This window comes from Anomaloglossus baeobatrachus, chromosome 1 (assembly GCF_048569485.1).
Source record: "Anomaloglossus baeobatrachus isolate aAnoBae1 chromosome 1, aAnoBae1.hap1, whole genome shotgun sequence".
In the NCBI taxonomy this organism is placed as follows: domain Eukaryota; kingdom Metazoa; phylum Chordata; class Amphibia; order Anura; family Aromobatidae; genus Anomaloglossus; species Anomaloglossus baeobatrachus.
Window position 1 is genome coordinate 849418612 of NC_134353.1, and position 12184 is coordinate 849430795.

Below are 12184 nucleotides of genomic sequence, written 5' to 3' on the forward strand. Positions count from 1 at the left end.
AGTGACGTGTCCAGACCGGAAACATCAAAACTAAAACCTCAACATTGGACTATAGGAGCCACAGAGAGATCAGCTTAGAGGAGCAGGGTACGTAATAGAAGTATATAGGGAAAGTGTGTGTTAGGAATAGTTAGGACAAATAAAAGGGGGTCACATAAGTAGTGGAAAACCTCCTTGCTGTCCAGTTTAACTGACCATCATCTAATTTCCTGTTTGTCCAATGTAGACAGATGACTGTTCTTGAGAGTCCGTTCGTGTTCTCAGAAAATGATGAATCATTGTAGCTGTTTCTCATTTTTACTCATTGTCCTAGTACAACACTGTCAGGAAATCTTTTATCTACTGGAATGCCTGAACACGTCTGCTCCCTGTAATTGTGCCACTGGAAATAGGAAATGAAAATCCACTGGGGAGCTAATATTAAGAATACCTGAAAGCTAAGCATTTCTCTATAGAATCGTCTCGGTGGCATCATCTGTAGCAGGAATGCCATGTAATGAAGGAGGTGGTTTATGTGCAGTTATGCATTATAAAGGTTTGTTCACACACTGCATATTTTCCTGTCAAAGTACTCAACGTGTGTACATAATTCTGACTCCCCCAGAAAAATGTATCCGTTTCCCTTTTGTTCCTGCCTTTCTCAAATACTTGTAGAAAGATTATTGATTAATCTGGCGTTATATATTTACCTGTTTTTGCTTTGGGGGAGACATTCCTTCCAAGCATTACTCACACATTTTCTCCCAATGTAGTCGATCTGGCAGAATTGCTGAGGTCATTCTTAAAGTATTTGGAAGAATGTAAAAAAGTCTTTTGCCAATTACTAAAAGTCTGATGTAATGTAAAAAGGCATTCGTGTCACTTTTATTTTAACCAGACAGCAAAAAAAAAACCTCCAAAAAACCCCAGTACGTACGTCTATTCCCTGCCAAACCAGCTCTTAAAGGGATATAAATAGGGATGATCAAATACTTCGATTATTCGGCTTCGCGAATATTTTCCTAATACCTCACCGCTATTCGACTATTCGATGCGCAATGTAAGTCTATGGGAAGCCTGAATAGTTGTTATTCGGGTTTCCCATAGACTTACATTGCGCATCGAATATTCGCGAATAGTCGAATAGCGACGAGGTATTCTGAAAATAATAATCGAAGTATTTGATCATCCCTAGATATAAACAACATTTCCCGTTAGGGGACAAAATAAAGGCCTAAATTGCCCTCTGTCCCGCAAAAACCATTTATCACAGGATTTTCATCTGTCCCTATTCTTGGTCCTCCTCCAATAATGATAGTTGGAGGCCATGTTCTCCTGTGAACGAATCGGTAGTACGTGCATGCGATCAGGACTACATTCATGTCTATGGGAGTCGTTGGGCACCACTTCCACAGGCCATAGAGATGAATGGAGCAGTGGTCATAAAGGTGTGATACTGCAGAAAGGGGATCTTTGGGGTTGAAGCCTTAAAGATCAGACATTTATAATAATTTTTTTGTGCTCTTACTCCATTAATGCTGACCATATCAGATGTGTAGCAGTTTTTTTATGTACAAAAACAATGGGAACACCTACCACGTTCTTCCGAAAAGGATGCAGGATCATATAATATTTTGGCCCTGAAACATGCTCTAGGGCTCATTTTCCGGAGTTATGTATAGTTGCCCTGGAAAATGTATAGTCGTGCCCCCGCTGTTAATAAAAAATTATATTCACCCCTTCTTCCACTTCCCCCTCTGCCGGCGTCAGTGATTGGTGCAGTCAGACTGCTGTACTCGCCCGCTGTTAATACAAAATTAACATTCACTGCATAGAAGTACATGCTGTCACGCTCGGGTCAGGAGAGCCGCCTGCCAGTCCGAGGATTGCGATGCAATATTGGCCGAGGAATACAGCCGAACTGAATCACTGACGATAGCACAGAGGGGTGGGTGGGGGAAGGGGGGAATATTAATTTTGTATTAACAGCGAGCGAGGACAGCAGTCTAACTGCACCAATTACTGACACCAGCGCAGAGGGACGAGCGGGCGAAGGGGTGAGTTTTCATTGTGTACTAACTGTGGGTGCATGACTATAAATTTTCCAGGGCTTACAGCAACACAACGGGGCAACGTACAGCAATAACCGTTAAATATCCTGAAAGGGCTGCACAAACCCTATTTCAGTATACTATATACAGGATGATGAACGGCTACTAGGTCTTATATTTGGGAAAACACAGTAGTTGTCAGTTTATTCATATATTTCCTAGATCAATAAGACAGGGGTTGCCAAACGTCTAGAAATGACTGGAAAGGGCCGTAAGCAAATTTCTCGATTACGTGATCGAGGATACTTTTTGTAAGGATTTTTATGGCTGTAATTATCATCATTTTACATTTCGCAGTGAATTCAGCCAGTGTCTTCAAATCAGAACAATGTCTAATTGTATTCCAGCTCTTCCCCTGAGTATTGTAGTTTTTACTTCTTTTTAAATCCACCATACGGTCCCAGAGATGTGGGTCTTATTATTTAGGCTACTTTCACACATCCGGTTTTTGCTCTGCGGCACAATACGGCGCTCTGCAGAAAAACCGCAACCGTTTTTTTTGCCGCCGGTTGCGGTTTTTTTTTGCATAGACTTACATTAGTGCCGTATTGTGCCGCATGGGCTTGCGTTCGGTCCGGTTTTTGCCGCATGCGGCAGATTTAGCCGATGCCGCGGCCGGATGGAACGTTGCCTGGAACGTTTTTTTTGCTCCGGCAAAAAAAACCGCATCGCGCCGCATCCGGCCGCTGCGGCGCATTTTCCAATGCATGCCTATGGACGCCAGATGCGGCGCGATGCGGAAAAACCGCATCCGGCTGCCGCATGCGGTTTCTTCCACTGCGCATGCTCAGTAGCATGCCACAACCGGAAAAAAACGGACGGGCCGCATGTAAAAACTTATGCAAAGGATGCGGTGTTTTCGCCGCATCCGTTGCATTGGTTTCACAGCCGGATTGAGCCGCACTGCTCAAACCGGATGTGTGAAAGTAGCCTTAGTGCTCTTATTATGGTATTTACAACTGGGTGTGGTGCATAGGATTCTCTGGGGGCATTTCTGTAGGCTGCTCTGCGTTATTAGGGAAGAGGCCGTATAAATCAGACGTGGATTGTAGCACAGTGCCGGTGTCTCTCATGACCCAAAGTGTGACCGCTGCATAGAGATACATGAAGCTGTCACGCTCTAGTCGGGAGAGCCACCGGCTAGTCTGGAGATGCGTTGTGATTCCCATCTACATTATACATGCTTGTGGCTCTTCCCTTACCCTGACAGCACCACCCCTTTGTAAAAGGCCATATAAATCAGAACTAAATAAAAAAAAATAAATTCTGAAACTTCATTTAGGATATAAAAAAAATAGCAAAAACTAAATAGTCAGGGGAACAACAAGAACAAAATAACAGGAAGATTTGGCCACTTTTTGACCTGGTGGTGGATCCTCTTTAAAATCCTAATTACTTTTTCATGGTTTTCCATTGATATCATGAAAGTGTTGGCTATTTATAATTTTTTTTTAAGCTGTCTAGAAAAATATGAAAAATCAAGTTGGCCACCCTGATAAGAGAAAACGACACGGTAGGGTTCGAAAAGGATGAGATTCAATACCTGGCACACCCCATGGACAAGGGTGGGGCTGTTTCTAGAGAATACTGCAAGACTTTTCTACTCACATACAAGCCCTGAAAACTTTTTGGCACTTTTTGTAATTTGTGTAATGTGACCTTTGCATCTTAAGTAAAAATGTAATTATTGCAAGTTGCAAACTCATGTAAATTCTTGCCAAAAGGGCCGAGAGCTGGAGGATTTCATGAATATTTCAATTTCATTATGTCACAGTCAGAAGCCTTTGCAGAAGCTGAAACGCTCGGGCGGAAGAGGGAAGTGATTTTAGGCAGAAGCGCTTCTCGCATAGTAATTCTAATAATTGAAGTGCAGTCAGGGATGGTGACGGCTCCAATCTCCTCGTTCTCCAGATCTGACATTTCCCGTGATCCATGTGCCGGCCTCTTATGTGGATGTACCGAAACTTCAGTGTTTGGGATTTAGAAGATCTTCATTGAATCTCGGCTTATTCGCATCCCGGATTATATTTCATTATCATTGGCTGCATGGCTCCGAGACCCCTGGAGGAGATGTGAGACGTGGTCCGCTGTGAATCCGTTGGTGGTGCAGGGAAAAGTTCTTGTGTGCAGAGTTGTTCTGGGATACAGCGTAAGAATGGGGGGCTTCTTGTAAATCACTCACTGGTTCCTTTATACGAGGTTCCTTCTCAGCTTTTAATGGTGCCAGACTTGTTAAATCTGTGACAATCCCTGTCTTAAGCCAGAACGATGACTGGAAATATGCAGGATAAAGCGAATTTAATGCTTCACTCTGAATGCAGGTCTTTAGCACTGTAATTGTTCATACTTTATTTTTTGTACCGTAGCAATTAATTTTCTAGCTTTGTTTTTAAAATTCATTTTCTGCAATGATCTGATCCCAACAAATATGCGTCCTGTATCAAAACCTCTGCTTGCTGTCCGTCAGTTGGCTCTGTCATTGCTTACTGACAGTACTTAGGGAGGGCTAAGCACTACCATGCTCGGGAGCTCACAACTCGTAACGACAAGGTAATGCTCGGATGGGCACGACTTGAGTACCCGAATATAATGAAAGTCAAAGGGGCAGCTCGAGCATTTTTCTGGGAAATCTTCTAGAAAAATGCTCACATTCTCCATTAACTTCCATGATACTTCCAGGTCCTCGAGTCGCTCCCATCCGAGCATCCGACTGCTAGGTATGAGTACCGAGCACTGAGCATGGTAGTGTCCGCTCATCACTAGTAACAAGTACTGAGCATCTGAGCATGGTAGTGCCCGCTCATCTCTAGTAACGAATATCGAGCACCTGAGCATGGTAGTGCCCGCTTATTACAAGGTACGAGTACTGAGCACCTGAGCATGGTAGTGCTCGCTTATTACAAGGTACGAGTACTGAGCACCTGAGCATGGTAGTGCTCGCTTATTACAAGGTACGAGTACTGAGCACCTGAGCATGGTAGTGCTCGCTTATTACAAGGTACGAGTACTGAGCACCTGAGCATAGTAGTGCCCACTCATCACTAGTAACGAGTATCGAGCACCTGATCATGGTAGTGCCCACTCATCACTAGTAACGAGTATCGAGCACCTGATCATGGTAGTGCTCGCTCATCACTAGTAACAAGTACTGAGCACCCTAGCATGGTAGTAAATAGTATCGAGCACCCGAGCATTTTTATTTTCAGATGAAAATCACCGTATTGGCAGGAATAACGTTTTTCTTTTTTAAGTTTTATTGATCTCGATCGGTAAAAACTTGCAGCAAAAAGGCTTAAAAAATTGACATGCTGTTAGCCTCCAAAATTGCCCAGAAAGAAATAGACAGCGTGTGCATGACAATTTTAGGCATCGCACTCATTTTGCTGCTATTGTTACATTTTATGCAGAATGTGATTGTACCCTCCAGTTATATATGTGCACCCGCGTGTCCATCATGGGTCAGGACACCCCATCTTGGGAACGAACAATGATTTTTCCAATTAAATGACTGCAAGCACAGGTGGTGAAAACGATGAGGAGTCGTTACATTGAGGACAATTGGAAACTTGATTATACAAATTTTAACATTACTTGCTGAAACTGGATTATCCCTATAATTTACATTTTTTTCCTACTTTGTAGAAATATTGTATTGTTTTTTTTTGGAAAAATGACCACAGGAAGTGATATTTTCCTCAGAACAATAGGACATTGCGGTATTATCTATTTTTTTTTTTTTTTTATTTTGTTCATCAATAACAAATTGCAACTATAATTCGTGCTCAGTCTCGTGTCCGGTCTTCACTTACGAGGCTGTGTGTGGTTTTGATGGTAGCCCTCACACCTAGTATAGCCAATGGGGCTGTTCTCAAGTATTTTTGCAGACCGGTCCTCGCAAAATTGTGAAGACATGACTGATGTTATCTGAGTGTTGGATTAAAATCTGCAATGTAAAAATATGGGTCTGTGAAGAAATTGGGCAGCAGTTGTATACTATTCGAGTGCCCTCCGATTTTCACCAACTGTTGGAGAAGGTTGAGAAACTTTTTTTTATGCATTATAAAAGCTGATGAAATTCGGACAAACGCTGATAAAATGCAGATCAATGTCACTTGTGAAACTTGGTCAGTTTTTGGGCTCATTCATACTCCAGTTCCACTTGGTCCAAGCAGATACGGCTAAAGCACGGACTGTCCGCGGCTCATCCGACCCGAGCGGCACAGCTTCATATATTTCTGGGCTGTCACGCGCGCATTGTGTGACCGGTGGCCAGTCTCTGCATTGTGGTCCGAGGTTGGATCCAAAACCACGGATGTGTGAATGAGCCCTTAGGGTAGGGTTGGTGAGAGCGGACGCTGCACATCTGACAACCACGGCAGACACAGACTCTACAATTTATTCTAATTGATCAGCCTGGGTAAAGGATTTCGCACAGCAGTGGTTTCACTTGCAAAACTGAGCACCCGATTGTAATGCTTTTGTGGGTGAAGTTGCTGTTCTGCTGCAAAATCATGCATCCATTTAACAATTTAAAGGTAACCTGTCAGGTGCAATATGCAGCCAGAACCAGTAGCAGTTCTGGGTGCATATTGCTAATCCCTGCCTAACCGTCCCTGTATACACTAGCATAGATAAAGAGATCTTTAGAAAAAGTATGATATGCTAATGAGGCTAGCGACTCGTCGTAAGGGTGTTACGTCCCTTGGCTAGTTGGCCCCCTTAGCATGTTAGTACGCCCCCTGTGGGTGTGCTAACATGTTAATGTATGAGTAGTGTCAGAGGATAGTCACGCTCACCTCTCTGCTGTCACCGTGGCCAACACTGGTTTTTGTCTTAGTGCGCATGATCCTGGACTTCTGTTCATACGCACTATGAAGCCAAGTGTATGCGTCCTGGCTTCAAACTGGGGTAGTGCGCATGACTGAAAGTGCCGGGGGCTTCTGATGATGCGCACTGATCCTAAGCCCAGCGAGGTGGTGCAAAGGACACTGCTGCTGATGACACTGGCAATGTGCATTGAATAGCGTGTTAGCAGGCCCCTGTGAACATGCTAACATGCTAAGAGGGTGGAATGAGCACAGTAACGTCCTTGCGACTAGTACCTGTGCTCATTAGCATATCATAAAGGATCTTTTGAAACACTTTTTAGAAACGTCTCTTTATTTATGCTACTAGAAACAGGGACTGTTAGGCAGTGATTAGCAATATGTACCCAGAACTGCTCGTGGTCCTGGATGCATATTACACCTGACAGGTTCCCTTTAAATAAAATAATCGCAGCAGTTCAAGTCACCGCGCTTTTTTAGCTGTGCCACGATTTTTCCTTTAAATCTACCATCACTTGTCAATTCTCAAACTCCCTGCTAATCATTTTCTACATTCAGACATTTTTATTTTTTTGGTGGATATCTTCTTCTTCACTATTTAGGGGAAGTAAGCTGGGAACACTAACATGAGAACAGAACTTCCTCCCTAGGACGAGACCTTCCTGTCCTTTAATGCCTCGGTGGTGGTTTGCTTCAACACTATTTTAGGCAGGCTCTATGATGGGGCATTGGAGAGTAAACCCCTCCTATCCCACACTCTTTATTTTTTTATGTGCACGTAATTGTATATAGTAGCCAACATAATATAGTCTGTTTTTTGCAGCTGTATTATTTTTTTTTAAAGAAATATGGCTGTGGCACTGGGTATTTACACTTGGCCTACAGGTAGATATTCACATCTGTATGAGTGCTAGCATCCTGGAGAAACAACCATTTTTTCCCAGGTCTCTTCCTAGTTGCATCCAGTGTTTTATCTCCTCTGTTTATCACTAGTCATCAGATCAGTTCTGTGTATCATGGATCACTTTAGCACTGATTGACCGCACATTGGATCCTAGTAGGACGTGCGCTGAGTCTCCCGGATCTCACTCTCTGATCCGTGATTTTACCAGATGTGTGAATATATCCATTCTACTTTAAGAGGCTGAGTGCTGTCCACGAAAAAATCATAGCACACAGATGTGCGAGTAGCCTTAGGCTGGGGCAACATGGTGATGTGTGACGGCCGTTCTCAGAGATGTGAGGCTACATGGTGACGTGTCCTGTGACGGCCGTTCTCAGAGATGTGAGGCTACATGGTGACGTGTCCTGTGACAGCCGTTCTCAGAGATGTGATGCTACATGGTGATGTGTCCTGTGACAGCCGTTCTCAGAGATGTGAGGCTACATGGTGACGTGTCCTGTGACGGCTGTTCTCAGAGATGTGAGGCTACATGGTGACGTGTCCTGTGACGGCCGTTCTCAGAGATGTGAGGCTACATGGTGACGTGTCCTGTGACGGCCGTTCTCAGAGATGTGAGGCTACATGGTGGCGTGTCCTGTGATGGCCGTTCTCAGAGATGTGAGGCTACATGGTGACGTGTCCTGTGACGGTCGTTCTCAGAGCTGTGATGCTACATGGTGACGTGTCCTGTGACGGCCGTTCTCAGAGCTATGAGGCTACATGGTGACGTGTCCTGTGATGGTCGTTATCAGAGATGTGAGGCTACATGGTGACGTGTCCTGTGACGGCCGTTCTCAGAGATGTGAGGCTACATGGTGGCGTGTCCTGTGACGGCCGTTCTCAGAGCTGTGAGGCTACATGGTGACGTGTCCTGTGATGGTCGTTATCAGAGATGTGAGGCTACATGGTGACGTGTCTTGTGACGGCCGTTCTCAGAGATGTGATGCTACATGGTGACGTGTCCTGTGATGGTCGTTCTCAGAGATGTGATGCTACATGGTGACGTGTCCTGTGACGGCCGTTCTCAGAGATGTGATGCTACATGGTGATGTGTCCTGTGACGGCCGTTCTCAGAGATGTGAGGCTACATGGTGACGTGTCCTGTGACGGCCGTTCTCAGAGATGTGAGGCTACATGGTGACGTGTCCTGTGACGGTCGTTCTCAGAGCTGTGAGGCTACATGGTGACGTGTCCTGTGACGGTCGTTCTCAGAGCTGTGAGGCTACATGGTGACGTGTCCTGTGACGGTCGTTCTCAGAGCTGTGAGGCTACATGATGACGTGTCCTGTGATGGTCGTTATCAGAGCTGTGAGGCTACATGGTGACGTGTCCTGTGATGGTCGTTCTCAGAGCTGTGAGGCTACATGGTGACGTGTCCTGTGACGGTCGTTCTCAGAGCTGTGAGGCTACATGTTGACGTGTCCTGTGACGGTCGTTCTCAGAGCTGTGAGGCTACATGATGACGTGTCCTGTGATGGTCGTTCTCAGAGATGTGATGCTATATGGTGACGTGTCCTATGATGGCCGTTCTCAGAGATGTGAGGCTACATGGTGACGTGTCCTGTGACGGCTGTTCTCAGAGCTGTGAGGCTACATGGTGACGTGTCCTGTGACGGCCGTTCTCAGAGATGTGATGCTACATGGTGATGTGTCCTGTGACGGCCGTTCTCAGAGCTGTGAGGCTACATGGTGACGTGTCCTGTTACGGTCGTTCTCAGAGCTGTGAGGCTACATGGTGACGTGTCCTGTGACGGTCGTTCTCAGAGCTGTGAGGCTACATGGTGACGTGTGATGGCCGTTCTCAGAGATGTGAGGCTACATGATGACGTGTCCTGTGATGGTCGTTATCAGAGCTGTGAGACTACACGGTGACGTGTGTCGTATGAAGATGGTTCTCAGAGCTACGTGAGACTCCAATGTCACTGTCACCGCCGCACATCACCGTGTTGCTCCTGTGTAACATATACATCTAGAGCTGTTCACAGTGTATACTTTACAGCTGTGTTTCCCACACTCCAGTCCTCACAGCCCTCAGCAGGTCCGATGCACAGGTGGTGGAATTATTACAAGGCATCAGAAATTGCCACAGGTTCTCCCACCTTTTGCAATACAAAGGAAATCCCAACAACATGATCTGTTGAGGACACCATGAGGACTGGAGACTGGGAAATGCTACTTTAACCCCTTAAAGACTAATGTTGTACTATACACATCATGAGTCGTTTCCCTGCCTGTGGCCGGAGTTCCACTTGGGTATGACTCGCGTGAGTCTCTCATCGGTATCACCCGACACAAACTGACACTCTCTGGACACGAGCGACTCAGCTGCACGGGAATACATACAACCGACCCGTTCCTGTCAGGAGAGTGTGTGGCTGTGCCAGGTGATACCAATGCGAGACTGGCACAAATCATACGCAAGTGAAACCGTACCCTTTGCTGTGGGCTCACACGCCAAGCCTGCATCTTTCCCTGCAGATGAAGGCTGAATCATTCAACCTTCATCTGCCTCTAAGGCTAGTTTCACACATCCGGCTTTTCGCCGGTTTGCCGGATTCGGCGCACGCCAGTACAGTGTATACAGTACAGTGGCAGTGCGACAAGCTTCGGTCACATGCTGTCATGTGACCGGAGCATGTGACCCGGAAGTTACAGCGCTGCCACTGTACTGTATACACTGTACTGGCGTGCGCCGAATCCGGCAAACAGGCGAAATACCGGATGTGTGAAACTAGCGTAAAAGCTTCAGGTGGAGCAACGCTCTGCCCTAAGCGATTAACCTGGTAAATGCTGCCGTCGATCTCTGACGGGGGGGGGCGTGTTCTTCTGACCCCATATTAGTGTGCCTGCAACATGATGGCAGAACACTGAGTTGTCTTGACAGCCAGGGGTAAGCTGAAGACCACCGTGTCTGTCATCTCAGTGCTCCTGTGAAAACCAGCCCGTGGCCAATATTAATAGGAGACTGTGATTTCTACTATATACATCAATGTAAATGAAAGCACAAAAACAAAAAATTCCGCAGTCTTAGGGTACTTTCACACTTGCGTTTATTTCCTTCCGTTACAATCCGCCCTTTTGGAAAACAGCGGAATCCGTTAACGGATTCCACTGTTTCCCATAGACTTGTATGGGTGACGGATTGTACCAAAAGGACCTGCGTTGCTTCCGCTGGGCGACGCCCCGTTACTTCCGCCCAGCGGGAGGAACGCAGCATGTAACGTTATTTTGAGCAGCGGAATCCTCTGGATTCCACTGCGCATGCTCTTTTTTTTTTTAAATCAAACTTTATTTTGGCTCGCGGTGGCCGAACGTTCAGCTGAGCGCCCGGCCGTCGGCAAGCAACAGCGCTCAGCTGAGCGACCGGCCACCGGTATGCCCGGCCGCCGGCAAGTCACAGCGCTCAGCCGAGCGCCCGCCCGCCGGCATGCCCGGCCGCCGGCAAGTGACAGCGCTCAGCTGAGCGCCCGCCCGCCGGCATGCCCGGGCGCCGGCAAGTGACAGCGCTCAGCTGATCACCCGGCGGCCGGCTGCAGGGAGCGATCAGCTGATCGGCCGGCTGCAGGGAGCGATCAGCTGATCGGCCGGCTGCAGGGAGCGATCAGCTGATCACCCGGCGGCCGGCTGCAGGGAGCGATCAGCTGATCAGCCGGCGGCCGGCTGCAGGGAGCGATCAGCTGATCACCCGGCGGCCGGCTGCAGGGAGCGATCAGCTGATCATCCGGCGGCCGGCTACTGGGAGCGATCAGCTGATCACCCGGCGGTCGGCTGCAGGGAGCGATCAGCTGATCACCCGGCGGTCGGCTGCAGGGAGTGATCAGCTGATCACCCGGCGGCCGGCTACTGGGAGCGATCAGCTGATCGTTTACAATAGTCTGCCGCTGGTAAAACTGTAAAAAAAAAAAAATCAAAACGAATTGCGTTGTTTTGCAGCATCCGTTGCATCCGTTGTGCCACTATATGCAACACATCCGTTGCATCCGTTACACAACGCAATGCAACGGATACCGTTCAACGCAAGTGTGAAAGTAGCCTTAAGGAGCTTCTGTAGGCCACTATTCCCTAAGTGGAAGCGTGTATGATGGACGGATATCTCCGCACTATCCTGACTGTGGTCACTGAGTGTATAACTCATGAGCGCATGCCCCTGACATTGGCCATAAAGGTGTACATAGCGTTAGATTGTAGATCCTCCATGTAGAAAACTGGGCCCCATATAGACATTATAGAAGTGATTGGTGATAATATACTTGGTGACATTTTTTTTTTTAGATGATCACCCAAAATTGTATTGAATGTGATGAACCTGCTAATTGTCTCAGGAA

The 12184-nt window shown here is 46.8% G+C and overlaps 1 protein-coding gene across 2 annotated transcripts in view; it reads left to right on the forward strand.

Moving 5' to 3' along the window:
• Nucleotides 1-12184, forward strand: part of ARHGEF28 (Rho guanine nucleotide exchange factor 28) — a 345613-nt gene that overhangs the window by 174089 nt on the left and 159340 nt on the right. Inside the window, exon 1 of one of the 2 annotated variants that reach the window (XM_075325342.1) lies at nucleotides 3982-4239. The exons of the other annotated variant lie outside the window; for it this stretch is intronic. The gene's annotated coding sequence lies outside the window, so the exon portion shown is untranslated. Of the gene's footprint in view, nucleotides 1-3981; nucleotides 4240-12184 lie in introns of those variants that run through there. 2 annotated transcript variants of the gene reach the window in all.